We start from the raw sequence: 23,751 nt of genomic DNA, 5'->3' as shown, positions 1-23,751 counted from the left end.
TTCCATTTTAAAAAGGTGTCTAGTATACTTGTATTATAAATTTGGTTCATTTCCATGATATTCTGTGTTGAAGAGATACCTAGGTAGGCATCTGGTGCACTACATGACAGGAAATAGTGCTCTTGCAAATGGATAACATTTTTGCTAAGCTGCCACTATATAGTGCTCCAGAAATGGGCTGGCTCCTGAGAATATGTCCCTGCTTTTCAACAAAAGATACAAAGAGAACAAATTAATTGATAATAGAAGTAAATTAGACAACAACTTTCTAATTTACTTCTTTGGTCAAATTTGTTTTATTATCTTTGTTGAAGGAGCAGCAATGAACTATTCTGAGCTAACAGAGCCAAAGACAAAAGAAATTCGCCAGCTAACTCCCAGTAATGCATTGCTGCTCCTGAGCCTACCTACCTAGGATACCAAGAGAATGAAGTAAATTATATAATAGAACTACATTGGAAAGTTGTTTAAAATTGTATGCTCGATCTGAATTAGGATTGATGAATTTTAGGTTTCCATGTCCCTTTAATAATTAATTTATATGTATATGGATTTAGGGAGTTAATTCTAAACCATGTGCATATAGCTGGAAAGGGTTAAGAACGCCTTTAAAAGTACCTGGTTGGATGGCATTAAAATTAGGCACGTTCAACAAAATGTTCCATATTTGTTGCATTCATTTGCACATTAAAAAAACAGGGTACTGGAAATCTATTCCTTTAACGGCCAATGTGTTCATAAAGCAAAATGCTTAAAAGGCCATAATACCCAAATGTTTAAACACTTGAAAGTGATGCAGCATAGCTGTAAAAAGCAGACTAGAAAATATCACCTGAACATCTATGTAAAAAAGAAAGATATTTTACCTCAAAAGTTCCTCAGTAGACACATCCCATTGACTTCTCATTCCATGTCACTGACATTCATTGACATTCATTGACATTCAAGGACTTCTAAGCAGCAAATCAGTATGCCTGTCCCGGGACAGCTGAAGGGTTGAGCCTCGTACACTCTCATCATATTTCCCTATTAAGTATAAGGAAGTTTACAATTAAATCTCATGAGAGTTAAGTCAAATCTCATGAGATCACAGTAAAAGAGTTCATGACCTCAGTACTGCTGATGCTGATTGGCTGCTGTTCATTTCTTCATTTTTTTTTTTTTTACCTGCAGCTGGGAGCAGCAGCTTAGTATAACTTTTTACACAGAACTTACTCTGCTAAGCTGAGGAGATTGTGAGGTAAAATATCTTCCTATTTTACATAGAGATGCTCAGGTGATATTTTCCTGTCAGCTTTTTACAGTTATACTGCATCAGTTTCAAGTGATTTAGCATATGAGTATTATGTCCCTTTAACTAGAATTGTATACTATACAGGGTTAATTTCAAAGTGTTCTGTTTGGGCATTATGGCCTAGATTTAGAGTTTTGTCAGTAACGACCCGCGTAGCTAACGCTGGCTCTTTTCTGGCCGCACCTTTTAAATACCTCTGGTATTGAGAGTTCACAGAATGGCTGCGTTAGGCTCCAAAAAGGGAGCGTACAGGCATATTTAACGCCACTGAAACTCTCGATACCAGAGTTGCTTACGGACGCGGCCAGCTTCAAAAACGTTGTTTGAGCTGAAAAAAATCAGCCAATCAGATTGAGCTTGCATTCTATTGGCTGATCGGAACAGCCAATAGAATGCGAGCTCAATCTGATTGGCTGATTGGATCAGCCAATCGGATTGAACTTGATTCTGATTGGCTGATTCCATCAGCCAATCAGAATATTCCTACCTTAATTCCGATTGGCTGATAGAATCCTATCAGCCAATCGGAATTCGAGGGACGCCATCTTGGATGACGTCATTTAAAGGAACCGTCATTCGGCGAGTAGGCGTCGGGAGAAGAGGATGTTCCGCGTCGGCTGGAAGATGATGGCTCCCGAAGAAAGAAGATTGAAGATGCCGTTGATAGAAGACTTCAGCCGGATCATGGACCTCTTCAGCTCCCGCTTGGATGAAGACTTCAGCCGGATCATGGACATCTTCAGCCCCCCGCTTGGGCTTGGATCAAGACATCGGAGGAGCTCTTCTGGATCAATCAGTGAACCTGGTATGGTGAAGATAAGGTAGGAAGATCTTCAGGGGCTTAGTGTTAGGTTTATTTAAAGGGGGGTTTGGGTTAGATTAGGGGTATGTGGGTGGTGGGTTGCAATGTTGGGGGGGGTATTGTATATGTTTTTTTACAGGCAAAAGAGCTGAATTCTTTGGGGCATGCCCCGCAAAGGGCCCTGTTCAGGGCTGGTAAGGTAAAAGAGCTTTGAACTTTTGTAATTTAGAATAGGGTAGGGCATTTTTTTATTTTGGGGGGCTTTGTTATTTTATTAGAGTAGGTGTAATTAGTTTAAAATTGTTGTAATATTTTTCTAATGTTTGTAAATATTTTTTTATTTTTTGTAACTTAGTTCTTTTTTATTTTTTGTACTTTAGTTAGTTTATTTCATTGTATTTATTTGTAGATATTGTATTTAATTAATTTATTGATAGTGTAGTGTTAGGTTTAATTGTAAATTAGGTTAGGATTTATTTTACAGGTAATTTTGTAATTATTTTAACTATTTTAGCTATTAAATAGTTCTTAACTATTTAATAACTATTGTACCTGGTTAAAATAAATACAAAGTTGCCTGTAAAATAAATATTAATCCTAAAATAGCTATAATATAATTATAATTTATATTGTAGCTATATTAGGGTTTATTTTACAGGTAAGTATTTAGATTTAAATAGGAATAATTTATTTAATAAGAGTTAATTTATTTCGTTAGAATAAAATTATATTTAACTTAGGGGGGTGTTAGGGTTAGGTTTAAAATTAGCTTTAGGGGTTAAAAAATTTATTAGAGTAGCGGTGAGCTCCGATCGGCAGATTAGGGGTTAATACTTGAAGTTAGGTGTCGGCGATGTTAGGGAGGGCAGATTAGGGGTTAATACTATTTATTATAGGGTTATTGAGGCGGGAGTGAGGCGGATTAGGGGTTAATAACTTTATTATAATAGCGGTGCGGTCCACTGGGCAGATTAGGGGTTAATAAGTGTAGGCAGGTGGAGGCGACGTTGTGGGGGGCAGATTAGGGGTTAATAAATATAATAAAGGGGTCGGCGGTGTTAGGGGCAGCAGATTAGGGGTACATAGCTATAATGTAGCTGGCGGCGGCGTGCGGACGACAGATGAGGGGTTAATAAGTGTAGGTAGCTGGCGGCGACTTTATGGGGGGCAGATTAGGGGTTAATAAATATAATATGGGGTCGGCAGTGTTAGGGGCAGCAGATTAGGGGTACATAGCTATAATGTAGCTGGCGGCGGCGTGCGGACGGCAGATTAGGGGTTAATAAGTGTAGGTAGCTGGCGGCGACATTGTGGGGGGCAGATTAGGGGTTAATAAATATAATATAGGGGTCGGCGGTGTTAGGGGCAGCAGATTAGGGGTACATAAGGATAACGTAGGTGGCGGTCGGCAGATTAGGGGTTAAAAAAATGTAATCTAGTGTCGGCGATGTGGGGGGGCCTCGGTTTAGGGGTACATAGGTAGTTTATGGCTGTTAGTGTACTTTATAGCACAGTAGTTAAGAGCTTTATAAACCGGCGTTAGCCCAGAAAGCTCTTAACTACTGACTTTTTTCTGTGGCTGGAGTTTTGTCGTTAGATTTCTAACGCTCACTTCAGACACGACTCTAAATACCGGAGTTAGAAAGATCCCATTGAAAAGATAGGATACGCAATTGACGTAAGGGGATCTGCGGTATGGAAAAGTTGCGGCTGAAAAGTGAGTGTTAGACCCTTTCCTGACTGACTCCAAATACCGGCGGTAGCCTAAAACCAGCGTTAGGAGCCTCTAACGCTGGTTTTTACTGCTACCGCCAAACTCTAAATCTAGGCCTATGACTTTAAAGGGACATAAAACCAAAAAAATGTCTTTCATGATTCAGATAGAAAATACAATTTTAAACAACTTTCCAATTTACTTCTATTATCAATATTCCTTCATTTTCCTGTTAGCCTTTGTTGAAAAGCAGGAAATTAAGATCAGGAGTGTGCACGTGTCTGCAGCACTAAATGGCAGCCGTTATGCAACAATGTTTTACATTAGCAAGAACACTAGATGGCAGCATTTTCTCCTGTCATGTAGTGCTTCAGGCATGTGCATGCTTCCTTATCTAGATTTCTCTTACACAACGAATAACATAAGAACAAAGTAAATTTGATAATAAAAGTAAATTGGAAACTTTTTTTAAATTGTATTCTCTATCTGAATAATGAAAGAAGAATTGTGGGTGTCATGTCCCTTTAATAAAAGCAGAATGATGTTGTTTTATGATATGAAGGCATTAGTTAGCTCATATTCACATTTATAAAACAATTTCTATAAATGGAAACAGCTGCAAATACATTTTCCATAATATATATGATATTAAAATGCGTATAGCACAGAGAGCACCTGCTTGTATTAGGAGGGATACGCTTGTCCGCACTCTATAGGGAACAGTTAATGTGGAACATCTGCTCACAGTATGAACACGCACGCTCTCTGCCCCCTTCTGTTACGGCTGGGCAAAGATTTGGTTACAGCAGTCACTTCTGCAGCCTTTTCAAGTATAAATATTACGGTCAGTAGGGTTTGACTACATGGCTTTAACATTACATTATACATGTAATAAAATGCATGGACAAGACATGCACGTGACACTGCACTAGCAAATGACAGAGATTACAGTATTAGTATTCAAGCAACTCTGTTTAGCTTTTAGGAAGCAGAAAAAGTTCCCCGTAACTTGGCAGGTAAGTTGTCTGTATTAGAGCGTTGGCATGTGCAGGGATTTTTATTAGTGGGAGTGGGACAAATATAAAATGTAAATAATTATATAAAGAAGGAATTTTCATCTAGGTTGTTGCTTAATGTATCAACTAGGTGTAGATTGCTTACTTATATACTTTGATCAATGACCCAAGGGAAACCACAATTATATCCCCCTGTAAACCAGCCTTAAAGCAAGCAAAAAACAAAATACAGCTCTCAAACAGCCAGTGATTGGAGGGTGTGTGACTGCTGCTTTCTAATTGGCTCACTAGCTGCATATGGTTGCTCGGGGGAAAACAAGTATTGTGGCTGTTACCATTTGCATATTTTAAGCTAGGCAGTAATGGAATCATGTTACTCGTCCTTAGCAAACTACTCTGAAAACCCTAAAGTCTCCTGTCCAATGACAATAGCAAATAACAGAAATAAAGAAACATATATACACACACACTTTCTAACACTTTTCCTATCACCATGTGAGCTCCTCAGGCAGGTAACAGTAGGACTGGATGACTGGAAAGATTTCTATGTCAGCTTTTATTTAGATTCCATTTTAATATTCATTCATTCGTCATCTAGCAAAAAGGGTGCGGCTGTCCCCTCTTGTCCCCCTCTCACCCCGCAGACACACATGTGGGTACATAGGTGCGTACTACATAGCTGTATAATGGCTTTCTGTGCTATTAACACCTTCTGATTTCAGATACATAGCTACTAGTTGTGCAAAGCAGAGATAAAAACCTCATCAAAGAAAAAATAGACTTTTAACTTTATAACGTTATTACACATCAGTAAAAAAATGGCTGATGGATTTTACAGTGATGCGGTGAAAGAGTTAATTATAGAATTGGTGATGTTTTTGACTTTTTGAAGAAAAACTTTTGTAGTCAGTCATAATAGGCTACATTATGGCTCTCTTCTTCCGTGATTCAGATAGAGCATGCAATTTTAAGCAACTTTCTAATTTACTCCTATTATCAAGTTTTATTTGTTTACTTCCTGTCTTTATTTGAAAAAGAAGGCATCTAAGCTTCTTTTTTGGTTCAGTACCCTGGACAGCACTTTTTATTGGTGGATTCAATTATCCACCAATCATCAAGAACAACCCAGGTTGTTCACCAAAAATGGTAAATTAAATTAAATGAGAAAGTTGCTTAAAATGTCATGCTCTATCTGAATCACGAAAGAAAAAATTTGGGTTCAGTGTCCCTTTAAGAGCTCGCATAAAGGGTAGGGGAAGAAAACAAATATTTAAAAATTATAATAAAAAAGTTATAAGAATTCAAAGATATAAGGGCTGCAAAGGGCTTTATCATTTAAATACATATATATATATATATATATATATATATATATATATATATATATATATATATATACACAAAACACAAAAAACCCAGCACTCACTAGCAGATTCACAGCAATGTTTAAAAGCAAAACTGGGGGAAGTCAGTTACATTTGGCGCCAAAGGATCAAGCCCAGGACCACGACAAGGTCTCCCCCATCCTGGGACCCTAACCAGCACCCACACAATGCATACTTCCAAACAAACCAACTGGGAACCTCCCAGGGTGACACAGGCTTTTGTAACCTCCCCTATGTAAATACAAAACACAGGAATGGACCGCACTCACAGACTGGACTGGGTACACATCCTAAGCCACTGTTAACTCCACAGCCCTGAACACTGACAGACAGCTGCAAAGTTCCCAGCAACCCAGGCAGTTAACCCCCGAGCAACCTGGGTGTCAGGTCCGCAGGGGAGCATTACAAACATTAACACAAAACACAAAAAACCCAGCACTCACTAGCAGATTCACAGCAATGTTTAAAAGCAAAACTGGGGGAAGTCAGTTACATTTGGCGCCAAAGGATCAAGCCCAGGACCACGACAAGGTCTCCCCCTTCCTGGGACCCTAACCAGCACCCACACAATGCATACTTCCAAACAAACCAACTGGGAACCTCCCAGGGTGACACAGGCTTTTGTAACCTCTCCTATGTAAATACAAAACACAGGAATGGACCGCACTCACAGACTGGACTGGGTACACATCCTAAGCCACTGTTAACTCCACAGCCCTGAACACTGACAGACAAAGAGAGAGAGAGAGAGAGAGAGAGAGATATGACCACGCCATAAGACTAAGTGCAGCTCGCTCCTGTGACAGGAGCGAGCTGCACTTAGTGCTATGGCGCGGTCGGGCCGGGCTGTGACTATACAGCTGGCCCGATGCGCTGACTAAAAATAACAGACCTGCTCAGCAGAGAGCGGGTCTGTAAAAGCGCCGTATTTTAGCAAATTAAACAGTAAAAAATGCTTTTATGGCTATAGCACCTAAATAATGTTATATAATTCTGCACTATGTGCAAAAAGCACATATTTTTCGTTCCTATGGATATTCACATTGGAAATAATATACTTTTTATTTTATATATATATATATATATATATATATATATATATATATATACAGGGATTCCCGGCACTCCAATGTAGGTAAAAAAAAAAATCCTTTATTAGTAAGAATATAAAAACACAAAAGCGAGCGGTAGCCCTATAAAAACAATCTGGACAAGAGGGGAACCAAGACCTGCTAGTACATCAGACGCGTTTCATGCCGCTAGGGCACCTGTTCTCTGATAGGGAACAGGGGGAAGGTAGACCTTAGTATGTAGGTGTAAGGAACCAATCATAACATGTGTTCACATAATTGATTTAACTCCATATTTCCCTTAAAAATGTGTGAAAACCAAGTGTTACTGCTTAAAGAGAAAAATCAGCATATAAATATATATATATAGCTGTAACTGTTAATGTAAAATACATATCTATGCCTATATATATATATATATATATATATATATATATATATATATATATATATATAGGAATAGATATAAAGGTATACAGTAGGTATATATAGATATGTATATAAATATGTATTTACAATAAAAAGTACATTGTTCTTTATGTGAAGAATATTGGAATGTGAAGTATTCATAATTCATGTCGTGTTTAGCGTGAACAAGTTAGCACGCAAATATGAGTGTTAGTTTTTTTCAGTTTGCACTCTCCATTGAAGTCTGTGGGGGAATACGTTAACCCTACCGCAACTTCACAAAGTCTATCTTTTTACTTTCAACTTGTAACACAATTGCAACCCGACACATGCAAAAAGCCTCCCTCTAGCGGTTAACGCAGCAGTGGAAGCGCAAAATAGTGCTCCACTCATAATCTAGCCCACAATCGGCATTGGGAGCCTTGCCATACAAGGTGTGCATTCCTAATTATTTGATATGTCAGGTTGCAGCTCTTCTCAAAACGACTCCAAAATACTTCTCAATCTGTAAATGCAACAGAAAGAAGACGCCTCCGAGTGCAGCCTCGTTATAACAAAATGGTGTTATATCATACTCACAAGAGTATGCGCTAAACAAAGCGGTCTGGGATCTCTGTGACCCAACTCACTGACTGTTGGTGTGGGGTGGTATTACCCTGCTCCCTCTGGTGCAGATTGCAAAAAGATGCTTGTACTTCCGAGTAAAAGTAATAATAAAAGTTTATAATAAAATGTTTTACAAAACATTTAGACTTAAAGGGATAGTCTAGTCAAAATTAAACTTTCATGATTCAGATAAATCATGCAATTTTAAGCAACTTTCTAATTTACTCCTATTAGCATTTTTTCTTCGTACTCTTGTTATATTTATTTAAAAAAGCATGAATGTAAGCATAGGAGCTGGCTTCTTTTTGGTTCAGTACCTGGGTAGCGCTTTCTGATTGGTGTCTAAATGTAGCCACCAATCAGCAAGCTCTACCCAAGTGCTGAACCAAATATGGGCTGGCTCCTTAGCTTACATTCAAATAAAGATACCAAGAGAATGAAGAAAAAATGATAATAAGAGTAAATTAGAAAGTTGCTTATAATTGCCTGCTCTATATGAATCATGAAAGTTTTATTTTGACCCAACTACCCCTTTAACAATATGCCTAATATGTTAAAAACAATAGCTAAGAGTTTTTCAGCTCATACAGCTGTTTCCTCAGGCACCTTTTATAAATTTAAAAGATGAAAAAAAGTTCCTGTGCTGAAAACAAAAAAAAATCTCAGTTGTTCCCCTACCACCATACAAGATTTGAGGTTCTCAGTTAATAAGCAATGCACCCCTAAATATGACCCATACTCCTCTTCAAAATCAATTTAAATGGCTTCAGCAACTTTTTTTCATTCAAGATGTTTTCCTTTGACATTTGCAATCTAAAGGTACATGAAATAACAAACAACTACAAATACCAATGGTTATTATTGATATTTAACAGACGATCTGCTACAATCCTTCGCACTGGCAGCTGACGTGTGCCTTGTACACCGTGTACCATTATCATATTTTTAATAAAACCAAGTTAAATTAATATAGTCCTTATCTATGTCATAATATATGTTTAAGCATATGATCAAGTTCACCCAAGCAGCCTTTGTTTGTATTATAATTGGCTTTTCTGCAGGCTCATTATTACAGTTCTTTCAATTTACAAAGCTCAACATCTTGTGTCTGTGAATAATGTTGTTTTAAGCCTGCTTAACTGTTTGTGTGCCGAAGACAGCTGCACATTGCTTCTGCAGGCGTTGCAGCCATATTTGGATGTCAAGGGGTTAATATTTTTTTTCTCTAAATTCTTAGAAACAGAATTCAAATATCTCTGTAGATGGGCGATATGATATATAGCATCATTCCTTTAAATGTTCTACGCTCAAGTGAGCATTTTCCTAGATTAATTTTGTAACTTCAATTATTTATCACAACCTATATTAAGGATGTATAGTTAGTGTTAATCTGTATATTTCATTTTTTTGTGTTGCTGATGTGACAGTTTAGTGGTGACTAAATTGTATTATGTGAAAAAGAAAAACATTGCCCCCTAGTGTTAGAACACAATATATATTTCATACTGTAGGTTTTTATTCTGGATACATTGACAGTGAATAAAGGGAGATAAATTCCAACTTTTTATTTTATGACTCAGATGGAGCATAACGTTATAAACAACTTTCTAATTTACTTTAATTATCACATTGACTTCATTCTCTTGGTATTCTTTGCTAAAAGAGCAGCAATGCACTTCTGGTGAGCCAATGACAAGAGGCAAAAATGTTTGTCCACAAATCAGCAGCTAGCTCACAGTAGTGCATTGTTGCTTCTGAGTCTTCCTAGGTATGCTTTTCAACAAAGGACGACAAGAGATCAAAGCAAATTAGATAATAGAAAGACATTGTAAAGTTGTTTAATATTGCATTTTTTTATCGGGATCATAATATATTAATTAATAAATTGTGTAATCACAAAAGTGTGAACTAAGTTCTATCACTCAGCTAAGAAATAATACACTTTTGTACCTACCTTACATATCTGTAACAGTTCAGAAAACCAGTTTCCTGCACAAAATTCCAAAAGATACAGGGCAAGATTGCGAGTGGAGCGCAAATTATTGATCCTGCTTGAGCGTTAATTGCGCTAGAAGTAAGATTTTTGCACTTGTTAGGTAAAAGTAAACTGATTTCGCTCTTGCGCTAACCTGACGAGCGCAACAATCTGAAGTTATAATATCTCTTCAATATGAGTCAATGGAGTCTCATAGACAAGGATGGGATAAACATCATGCAGGTGGAGCCCCCCCCCCATAGCAAACCCACCACTGATTACATGGCCTGATGGACCCATAGAGTCAATTTAGACCCTGTTAGATCAACCAACTTTGAAAAATATTTCATAGTGTGCATTCATTTAAATATATGATGACATCATAGGAAGTGCATCAGCATAAAAATCTATCATGCATGAATTGGTTCCTCCATCTTTTTATTTACTTATCAAAAGCTGCAATTTTTTTTATAATAAAAATTTAAAATTGTTAAAACAAAGGTTTCATTAGATATTGCCAATTCAAATTAAAATACTGTGTTTATGTATATAAAAATCCAATACATTCTTTCACACAGGCTAAGAGTATGTTGAGAAGCCGAAACGCGTCAGTCGTTTAATTACTTGTGACAAGGATTGTCTAATTATGCATTTTAATTTAGTTTTCTAATGCAAATAAATAAAAGTTATAATTTAGCCTTTTCAACTGGTGCTCCAAGATTCTTTGACCTTACTAGATATCTCTGCCCCTGCTGATGACAAAGTTATGTGTCACAAAATGAGACAAATAGCAAAGTCAGTAGCTTTATTACCATCCTGTCTTTAAAAAAAAAATGATTAAAAGAGATTTTTTTATGGTGATCATTCCAATATGTGACTATGGCATGATACACGTGGGATACTTTTTGTTTTATTACTATATATACAGCAGTCACTACTAGATGCTGATAGAAGTGGAATAGCACGTGTTATTTTATGTGTATTTATTTAAATATGTTTGCTTGTTCTTCATTACCACAGTCCGTTACATATATTTTAAATACAATGAAATCTGAGTAAATATTAGCACAAGAATAGATTATTTTTCTTAGTAACAGAATTGTTAATGCAACCTACTGTAATTACATAAAAATCATATGCTCTTCTGGGATGAGAATTGAGCTCAGTTATCTTCAATACATTTATAACTGACCTAGAAGTATAATTATTACTTTCCATTATTGTTAGAAATATGAACGTTTTACAAAAAGATGCTTTTTTTTTTAAACATATATTTACAGATTGTTAGTTGGTGCCCTCTGCTGGCTAATTAAAATAATTGCTGTAGCCATTTTAGAGGGAGACACAGAGTTTAGTAGAGAAGGGAGAGGGGGGAAAAAGAAAATAAAAAGAGTTAAAGAAGGAGATGCAATAAAGGAAAGAGATGAAGTCAGAGAGTGCTGAGGAGAGGGGGATACTAGTGCTTAAAGGAACATTCCAGACAAAATTGGAATCTACATTGATGCATTTTAGTTTGATTAGAAACATTTTTGTAATATACATGAATTTGCAAAACTGCTTCTAACAAAAGCTATAGCTGTTTCAAAAGTGTATTTAAGTATGCACTGTGCACCAGCATTTTAATGACAGCACTTGCTCAGAGAGCTTAAAGTGCGTGCATCATCTGGTAAAGACTCAATGTGTTAATTGCTGACATGATACAAGTCCCACTGGCACTGTGAGCAGCTGCAGTATTTAAAATGCTGATGCCCGGAGAATATCTAGCTATGCTTCTCATGGACAGAAACATGTTATTACTAAAACAGGGATAACTTTTGCTAGAAGCATTTTTGCCATTACAAGTATATTGGCAAAAATATTTTGACCGGAATGTCTCTTTAAAGAGTGTGGGAGAGGTAAAGTAGTGTAGTATTTTTTATGCCGAGTGATGGTTTAGTAACATACGGCTAGATTACAAGTCTTGCGTTATGAGTAAAAAAGCTGCGTTAAGCCTCATAACGCTGCTTTTTTACTCCCGCTGGTATTACGAGTCTTGAAGATTTAGGGCACCACACACTTTTTTGGCCTTACCGCAAATCAATTTACGCAAATTGCGTATAGTCTTTTTTCAATGGGACTTCCATAGCGTCGGTATTACAAGCTTGTCCTGGGAGGCCAAAAAGTGAGCGGTACACCCTACCCCGTCAAGATTCTTACCGCATTCTAAAGTCAGTAGTTATGAGTTTTACACTACAACGCTGTAGCATAAAACTCATAACTAAAGTGCTAAAAAGTACACTATTACCCATAAATTACCTATTAACCCCTAAACCGAGGACCTCCCACATCGCAAACACTAAAATTAAATTATTAACCCCTAATCTGCCGCTCCGGACATCGCCACCACTAGAATAAACATATTAACCCCGAAACTGCTGCACTCCCGCCTCGCAAACATTAGTTAAATATTATTAATCCCTAATCTGCTGTCCCTAACATCGCCGCCACCTACCTACATTTATTAACCCCTAATCTGCCGCCCCCAACGTCGCCGCCACTATATTAAATTTATTAACCCCTAAATCTAAGTCTAACCCTAACACCCCCTAACTTAAATATAATTATAATAAAATGAAATAAAAATTACTAGCATTACCTAAATAATTCCTATTTAAAACTAAATACTTACCTGTAAAATAAACCCTAAGATAGCTACAATATAACTAATAGTTACATTGTAGCTAGCTTAGGGTTTATTTGTATTTTACAGGCAAGTTTGTATTTATTTTAACTAGGTAGAATAGTTATTAAATAGTTATTAACTATTTACTAACTACCTAGCTAAAATAAATACAAATTTACTTGTAAAATAAAACCTAACCAAAGTTACACTAACACCTAACACTACACTACAATTAAATAAATTACCTAAATTAAATACAATTAACTAAATTAATTTAAATTAGCTAAATTACAAACAAACCCCCCCACTAAATTACAGAAAATAAAAAACAAATTACAAGATCTTTAAACTAATTATACCTAATCTAATAGCCCTATCAAAATAAAAAAGCCCACCCAAAAGAAAACAAAAACCCTAGCCTAAACTAAACTACCAATAGCTCTTAAAAGGGCCTTTTGCGGGGCATTGCCCCAAAGAAATCAGCTCTTTTACCTGTAAAGTAAAATACAAACAACCCCGCCAACAGTAAAACCCACCACCCACATCCAATCAGCCAATAGGATTGAGCTCGCATTCTATTGGCTGGCTGATTGGAACATGTTTTTTTTTTGTAGTTTAGCTAATTTAATTTAATTTACTTAATTGTATTTAATTTAGGTAATTTATTTAATTGTAGTGTAGTGTTAGGTGTTAGTATAACTTAGGTTAGGTTTTATTTTACAGGTAAATTTGTTTTTATTTTAGATAGGTAGTTAGTAAATAGTTAATAACTATTTAGTAACTATTCTACCTAGTTAAAATAAATACAAATTTGCCTGTGAAATAAAAATAAACCCTAAGCTAGATACAATGTAACTATTAGTTATATTGTAGCTATCTTAGGGTTTATTTTATAGGTAAGTATTTAGTTTTAAATAGGAATTACTTAGGTAATGATAGTAATTTTTATTTAGATTTATTTCAATTATATTTAAGTTAGGGGGTGTTAGGGTAAGACTTAGATTTAGGGGTTAATAAATATAATATAGTGTCGGCGACGTTGGGGGCGGCAGATTAGGGTTTAATAAATGTAGGTAGGTGGCGGCGATGTTAGGGGCGGCAGATTAGGGGTTAATAATATTTAACTAGTGTTTGTGATGCGGGAGTATGGCAGTTTAGGGGTTAATATGTTTATTATAGTGGCGGTGACGTTGGGGGCTGCAGATTAGGGGTTAATAACATTGTGTAGGTGTTGGCAATGTTGTGGGCAACAGATTAGGGGTTAATAAATATAATGTAGGTGTCGGCGATGTTGGGGGCAGCAGATTAGAGGTTAATAAGTATAATGTAGGTGTCGGTGATGTCCGGAGCGGCAGATTAGAGGTTAATAAGTATAATGTAGGTGTTGGCGATGTCGGGGTGGCAGATTAGGGGTTAATAAGTGTAAGATTAGGGGATTTTAGACTCAGGGTTCATATTAGGGTGTTAGGTGTAAACATAAAATGTGTTTCCCCATAGGAATCAATGAGGCTGCATTACTGAGCTTTACGCTGCTTTTTTGCAGGTGTTAGACTTTTTCTCAGCCGGCTCTCCCCATTGATGTCTATGGGGAAATCGTGCACAAGCACGTACAACCAGCTCACCGCTGGCTTAAGCAGCGCTGGTATTGGAGTACGGTATGGAGCACAATTTTGCTCTATGCTCACTTCTTGACTTTTAATGCCGGGTTTCTGAAAACCTGTAATACCAGCGCTGTAGGGAAGTGAGCAGCGACAATAACGTGCAAGTTAACACTGCACCCCTCATACCGCAAAACTCGTAATCTGGCCGATAGAGAAGATAGAACACATATTTGGAGAGCAAAATTAAATGAATAAATAAATATTTAAACACATTTTGCTGTTACCTAAGAGGCTCAAATATTAAGATTAAACCTTATTGTATTTCTTGTAGAAAACCCATCACACAGCAATTCTTATTGTCAGGATAATATTCAATAATAAATACTGGTGCACTGCAGACACAAGAGAGGAAGAACAATTCTGCTATTTATTTAAATTCCTGGTAATGCATCATTTTGCATGGTGCACAATAAGGCAGCAGCAGTTTATTGGGGATAATGTTTTAAATAGTGATATATACACAATATCCCTTGTGGTTGTGCCTGGTGATTTGTAAGACTATGACTCGATTCTACTTGTTGTGGACAAACATTCAGACTTGCTCTGAGCATGCACAGTGGTTATGGACCAATTGGCTTCTTGCATTGCAGTGGGCGCTGTGTTTGACACTAATATTTAAAAAACATATTTTGTTTGTTTGCTTAATTGTATCTATTGCAGTTTAAAACATGATGCTGTAACCATATAGACCACCCAAACATAAGATAGCCCTTTAATAAAGGTAATGGATTGTTTAAACTGCATACAAATGTTAGCAAAATTAAGAAAAAGAAAAATATAAATGTTTATGCAGGTGCATATTCAGTGCAACTCTGTGCCCTTAACTGCAGGGGGCACCCCAAAGCAATCTACTATTATTTGCCTTATGGAAACACTGGCCCTACTTAAGCATACCTGAGCAAATCTATATATCATTTATCTATCTATCTATCTATCTATCTATCTATCTATCTATCATGTATCTATCTATTTATGTATCTATTTATCAATAACCATCTATCATCTATCTATCTATCTATCTATCTATCTATCATTTATCTATCTATATATATAACCATCTATTATCTATCTATCTATCTATCTATCTATCTATCTATCTATCTATCCATCATTTATCTATCTATCTTTCTATATATCAACAATCTTTCATTTATCTATATATTTATCTATTTATCTGACCATCTATCTATCTAACCATCTATCATCTATCTATCTATCTATCTATCTATCTATCTATCATTTATCTATCTAACCATCTATCATCTATCGATTTATCTATCTATTTATTTATCATCTATCTATCGATCTATCATTTATCTATCAATCTAACCATCTATCATCTATCTATCTATCTATCTATCTATCATCTATCTATCTAATCTACAATATTGCAAATAAATAGAAAAGAGAATTTATAGGAAAACAATAATTATGCAATTGCTGAAATATTAAAACCTAGTAGCATGGGCATAAGCATTAGCAGTATGTTGATGTTTGTGTTTTGCTGCCATCTATTGCCTATTTCTTGGCATTTCACACTCAATATGAACAAAAAACTTAAATTCCATGACTGCAGATATCTCTACATCTCTAAATAACAGCTCATCAGTGTTTACAGATTTTGCAGAACACATTCAATGAGATTTCCTCCAGAGGCCAAATCTGTCTGTCTGTCTTTCTATGACCTGATCAAAATGCTAAAATACTTTAAGGGCCCGATAATCAAAAGTTCCTCACCAAAAATGTGAAAAATCATGTATAGCCTTGCAGGGACAGTCTTGGTGTAATTATCAAAGAACACGGGGCTGTCCCTGAGAGTGGCGAGATGTATCCTATAGAAATAATTAGAGCTCTCTGCTATCTATAAGTTTGACACAGGGAGACCCTGCGTATATTTAAAGGGACATGAAACCCACATTTTTTCTTTTGTGATTTAGAAAGAGCGTGTCATTTTAAACAACTTTCTAATTTACTTCCATTATCTCATTTGCTTCATTCTCTTGATATCACTTGCTGAAAAGCATATCTAGATATGCTCAGTAGCTGCTGATTGGTTGCTGCACATAGAGGCCTTGTGTGATTGGCTCGCACATGTGCATTGCTATTTCTTCAACAAAGGATATCTAAAGAACTGAGCAAATTAGATAATATAAATAAATTGGAAAGTTGTTTAAAATTACATGCCCTATCTGAATCATGAAAGTTTAATTTTGACTAGACTGGCCCTTTAAGCTTGAATATTACGCCTAATCCAAATCAAATCACACTGTTTTCAGTGCACTGTACCATAAAAGCAGTGTTATTGCCATATGCATAGGTTTTCCTTTCATTTGTATTTTGAGTAGTTTGATGAAAAATCACCACCTTTTAATTTGAAAAAAAAAAAAAAACCCAGTAAAGTGAAAATATTAAGAGAATTAGGTATGGATTTGAGAGACAATTTCATATACGCTCATGGAACACTCATGTTCAGCTCATTTTACAATAAAAAAACAGTTACGCTTTGTATTTTGTACTTATAAATAAACATTATTCATGTGTAATTTACATAAAGATTTTATATTTTTGATAAAATACTATTTTTGGTAAACAATTTTGTTAGGATTTTTGAAGCACCTTACAAATCCAATTTTCCCCTGCGTATTTTTGTGCGAATGGTTGATTTGTTTTGTATGATTTTTTAATTACGATTTTCATTGTGCACTTCTCTAATGTATGCATCTCCTTCCCATAAAAAATGCAATATACTCACCTTAAAGACACCTGTAGATAATTCCACCAGAGAACTGGCATTCTTACAGAATCTTACCAGCCCAGAGACCTTTAGAGCATCAGTCCCTGAATATTTTAGTGCAAAGCATTGCAGGCAAACAGTTAATAATTTATGGATATAAGAGTATGGTCTAATTTTGCCATACTCTGATCTTTTGATCTACCACTTTTTCAAGTCAGTAAGAAATGAGCAGCTGTGTATATGTCAAAACATATTTGTGTATTTATTAGAAATTCTGAAATGTTTGAGACTTGCCTTTAAGACAGCAAAAGCTGTCTCTCCAGATGCCTCCTTAATATGTTTCTTGCTTCTATGTACAAACAAGCTACTGGGTATTATCCTATGGATTCCTGTCTTTGTTATCATGTGATAATAACCAGTGAATTCATATTTTAATACAATAATAGAATATTTAGTTTCTCAAATACATATATTATAAATTGCTTTTATTAATATGTTAATTAACATTGTAGGCATTTATGCTTTATGTCTGTATCCTAGTTAGTTTTCTTTGTCATTTTAATGTGAACTGTGAGTTTTCTAAATGTCTAGGAAGATATTATCATTATATATAACAGACAGGGATTATGACTATGGAATCAAACATATAAAACAAAAAGCTGCACATTCTTAAATAATTCATTAAACAAAAATAAGCTTTAAACAAAAATGATGTTTCCAAACAAAGTACAATTCAATAATATAATACAATAATACAATAATATAATAATACAATACAATAATACAATATAATACTATAATACAATACTATAATACAATACAATATTATAATAATACAATAATACAATACAATAATACAATAAAATATAATAATACAATAATATAATACAATACAATAATACAATACAATAATATAATACAATAAAATACAATACAATAATACAATAATATAATACAATAATATAATACAATAATATAATACAATAATAATACAATACAATAATATAATAATACAATAATATAATACAATAATACAATACAATAATGCAATAATATAATACAATAATACAATAAAATAATACAATACAATAATATAATACAATAATACAATACAATAATACAATATAATAATATAATACAATAATACAATACAATAATACAATAATACAATAATACAATACTATAATACAATACAATAATACAATAATATAATACAATAATACAATACAATAATATAATAATACAATAATATGATATAATACAATAATACAATAATACAATAAAATAATACAATATAATAATACAATACAATACTACAATACAATAATACAATAAAATACAATAATATAATACAATAATATAATAATACAATAATACAATACAATACAATAATACAAATCAATAATATAATAATACAATAATACAATACAATAATACAATAAAATACAATAATACAACAATATAATACAATAATATAATACAATACAATAATACAATACAATAATATAATAATACAATAATATAATTCAATAATACAATACAATAATACAATACAATACTACAATACAATAATATAATAAAATACAATAATACAATACAATAATACAACAATATAATACAATAATATAATACAATACAATAATATAATAATACAATAATATAATAATACAATAATACAATAAAATACAATAATACAATACAATAATACAACAATATAATACAATAATATAATACAATACAATCATACAATACAATAATATAATAATACAATAATATGATTCAATAATACAATACAATAATACAATAATATAATAATACAATAATATAATACAATAATACAATACAATACTACAATACAATAATACAATAAAATACAATAATACAATACAATAATACAACAATATAATACAATAATATAATGCAATACAATAATACAATACAATAATATAATAATACAATAATATAATTTAATAATACAAATACAATAATACAATAATACAATAATATAATACAATAATACAATACAATAATAGAATAATACCATACAATAATACAATAACACAATAATATAATACAATAATACAATATAATAATACAATACAATACAATAATACAATAATATAATACAATAATACAATAATACAATACAATAATATAATACAATAATACAATAATACAATAATATAATACAATACAATAATACAATAAAGCAGGAGTTTTCAAAGCAGTCCTCTCACCTCCCTAACAGGCCAGATTTTCAGGACGACTTTGGGTTAGAGCAGGTTAATAACCAAGTTTACTAATCAGCTTATTATTCCCCATGGGCTCCAGTTCAGATAAAATCTGGCCTGTTAGGGAGACTTGAGTACACGTTTGAAACCCCTGCAATAATGTGTTCATAGCCCATTCTTGGGTAATGTATTATTGAATTAGCGATTAAAGGGATATGACATTTAAAATGATTCAATTAAATTCAATGATTCAGATAGATGTATTTCAATGTCCACAGCACCCTCTTTAAAACATCTCAACTTTATTTCATAACATATAAAATCAATGTGATGTTTTTGGAATCAATCCCTTAAAGTGAAAGTAAATCCTAGCGATTTACAAACGCTAGGATTGACTATTGAAACAAATAAAGAGGATTTTCATTCATGAAGTATAACATACTTCACGTAGAAAGCTCCTTTATTTGTTTCAACCGATCATCCACGGCTAAAAAATCTTTTTGCTAAGAGGTGACGTTTTCACCTCTTAGCCAATAGCCGTGTGGTAAATCCGGCTCCCATGGGCGCCAAGCAACATTTACCGTACGGCTATTGGCTAAGAAGTGAAAACGTCACCTCTTAGCAAAAAAAAAATTTAAGTCGTGGGCTGCTGTAGGAGCTAAGAACAGCGATCGGTTGAAGCAAATAAAGGAGCTTTCTACATGAAGTATCTTATAGTTCATAAATGAAAGTCCTCTTTATTTGTTTCAATAGTCAATCCTAGCGTTTGTACAATCGATTGGATTCACTTTCACTTTAATCATGCTCACGGACTGTACAATGATTCAGATACAATAAGCACGTGCCATTACACAATGTCCCTTTCCTTTGCAGGATCCCATCTTTATACAGAAGGATTTGTTGCATTGCCAAGTAATACATTGCTGCTTTCTTTATAACAGTATCTGCAGTTCTAACGGATATGAAACCCAAAAAGTTTTCTTTCATGATTCAGATAGAGCATGAGATTTAAAAAAAACTTTCTACTTAACTTCTATTATAAATGTTTCTTTGTTCTTTGGTATCTTTTGTTGAATAGCAGGGATGTATGCTTAGGAGCTGGCCCATTTCTGCAGCACTATATGTCAGAGGTTTTGCAAGAATGTAATCCATTTGTAAGAGCACTAGAGGGCAGCACTATTCCCTATCAATTAGCACTCCAGATGCCTACCTAGGTATCTCTTCAACAAAGAATATTATGGGAGCAAAGCACATTTTATAATAGAAGTAAATTGGAAACTTTTTTAAACATTTCTTGCTCTGTCTGAATCACAAAAGAAGATTTCTGGGTTTAAAGGGATACTAAACACAATTTTTTTTCTTTCATGATTCGGATAGATTTTTGGGCTTTCAGATCCCTTTAATCATTGGCTGATTTCCCCATTAGGAATAGAAAAATATATCTCAGCATTTATGTTAATGGGACAATAACATGAAAACTAAACTTTTATGATTAAGATAGAGCCTGTAATTTTAATTAACCTTCCAATTTACTTCTGTTATCAAATATCCTTTGTTTTCTTGGTATCATTTATTGAAAAGCATACCTAGGTAGGCACAGGAACATCAATGCACTACTGGGAGAAAGTTGGTGACTGGTGGCTGCATATATATGCCTTTTGTCATTGGCTCATCCGGTGTGTCCAGCTAGCTCCCATCGCTACTTCTGTGCCTACCTAGGTTTAGTCTTCAACATAGGATACAACAATATAAGCACATTTGATAAAAGATATAAATAGGAAAGTTGATCTATCGGAATAAAGAAAGAAACATAGTGGGTTTCATGTCCCTTTAAAGCAATACATTCATTTTTGCAAAGAATGGTTAACTGGAACTTTATCGAATGTAACATTTAATTATTAAAACTCTTAAGATTAGTGCTTAGGCTTCATTGGAAATCTATGGGGAAACCACATGAAATATTTAAATATGAGGGAATGTTAAGATTTGCAAAAGTTCCTGCTGAAGGTGACATAGATGCAGACAAATGGGAGATAAAAGTTAAGGACAGCATTTGTTTTACTATTTAAATGTCAAAAAACAGATGTTTGCACATCGGGTAAATCTTCAGCAATACTATAACAGCTGGTATTTGTTAAATAGCTACAGAGAACTAAATGCATTTTACAGGGGCTTGCACATAAAGCAATTAACTAATTAATCAATTTATTAATTTAATTAACTAATTAACTTGCTTTCCTATTGCTAAAGTGAACTTAAAGGGACAGTCTTCTCCAGAATTGTTATTGTTTAAAAAGATAGATAATTCCTTTATCACCCAGTTTTGCGTAGTCCCCAGTTTTGCGTAACCGTCAATGTTATGTAAATACACTTTTTACCTCTGTGATTACTTTGTATCTAAGACTCGGCAGACTGCCTCCTTATTTTAGTTCTTTTGACAGACTTCTGTTTCATCCAATCAGTGTTATTGTCTCACAAATTGCACATCGTTGTTGCTTAAATTTAACACTTTGGAAGACCGTCTTTTTATTGTAGGGTTTGTATACCGTTCTTATTGTGTAAACCTCTTGGCTGTTTATAAATGTGGTGGAAGTTTTATTCCAAAGGTTGGCATATACAATCTTTCCTGAATTATTGCCGGTTTCTTATGAAACTTGTGTCTAATAACCCAATCTCTTTAGCGTTTCTTATACACTTGGATTGATGTTCAGACAGGGACTTGTCTTGGATAACTGTTCCAACAAAGTAGTACACTGGGGTGGGCTAATACACCTCTTAGAGCCTACCTTACACCAGTCATGGAAACTAGCCGTTCTCTCACCCGGGTACAGGTGTCTCTATAGCTCCGCTCCGTTGGGACTTCCAGGTTGGTGACGTAATTGGCTGTGTGTGCTACTATGAAAAGTAGTTCAGTGAAGATTACTCTGCGCAGAGTTTGTAGATTTATTTTTGAAGAATAAAAGAGTCCCTTTTTAATCCGTCTCAATCCTATGAGTGGAGTAAACAAATTAGATGTCAGCAAACATGAATGGCACCATCAGCGAGTTTTGACGTTTTGCACGGCTTTATCAAGATGGTTAGAAGCTATTGACGGTGTCCTTATAAACATATGCATTACAGGTGATTGGTTAGTCAATTTGGCTTCATATCCGATGTTTATTCTTAAGGTGGATGTTAGTAAAGGTGGAAAATATAGAAAATATATAAGACCAAGGAAATTTTTAGTTGTTATTAAAGAAACATTCTATATTCTATTAAAGTATATTCTACAATATATATCCAATTGTGGGGAAACTTGTCAAAAATGATTAACCATGATTGGAGTTAAATCGATATAAACAATATTGTCCACAATCACACACATACATTTATGTATTTCTCATATATACCTTATATGTATATTAATGCTTATTTACTATTTTTAGACAGGGATTTAATGATCGACTTCTATTAGTCTAAAATAAAAATATTCAGTTCCAATTCAGAGTTGAGACCTTGTGGGTATAGGGTCTTCATTTCATAAATTAATTCTGCCTCTTTCTTTAATTGGAGTTGATCAAAATTACCTCCTCTACAGGGTGATCTTATGTATTCCCCAATATTTCAAGCCTTTGATGTTATTCTGATGTTCTACCCTAAAATACTCATACAGGCGAGTTTCCTGGTCTCCCTTTTTGATTAAATTAAGTAAATTAAGGTGTTCTCTTATTCTGGTACATAGGGTTCTGGAGGTTTCTCCTAAGTACTGTTTCCTCATTAGAGCAGACCCCATTATAGGTGACTCAATATCTGAAAAACCTACTGTCATCTATAGAAAAGCTGCCAATTTAAAAAGTATCCATGCGCCTAGTGACTTTAATAATAAAAAAACACAACAAACTCCTAGGCAATAAACTATGTGGATATTATCCCTGCTATAGCTGCAAAACCTGCCAACATAGTACCAAATGTAGAGAATATTCGTCTACCAATACAGGTAAAAAATACAGAATTAATGATACAATCAGATGTAGCAATAAAGGGATAATATACTTATTTCAATGTTCATGTGGGAAACAGTACTTAGTATAAACCTCCAGAACCCTATGTACCAGAATAAGAGAACACCTTAATTTAATCAAAAAGGGAGACCAGGAAACTCGCCTGTATGAGTATTTTAGAGTAGAACATCAGAATAATATCAAAGACTTGAA

At 34.2% G+C, this 23,751-nt stretch overlaps 1 protein-coding gene across 1 annotated transcript in view; it reads left to right on the top strand.

Annotated features, from left to right (window-relative positions):
• LOC128656894 (L-gulonolactone oxidase-like) overlaps positions 1–23,751 on the top strand; it is a 269,317-nt gene that overhangs the window by 226,245 nt on the left and 19,321 nt on the right. The window lies entirely within an intron of this gene.

Source organism: Bombina bombina, chromosome 4, assembly GCF_027579735.1.
Source record: "Bombina bombina isolate aBomBom1 chromosome 4, aBomBom1.pri, whole genome shotgun sequence".
NCBI lineage: Eukaryota > Metazoa > Chordata > Amphibia > Anura > Bombinatoridae > Bombina > Bombina bombina.
The sequence above is the reverse complement of the archived record's forward strand: the minus strand, read 5'-3'. Positions and strand labels throughout refer to the sequence as shown.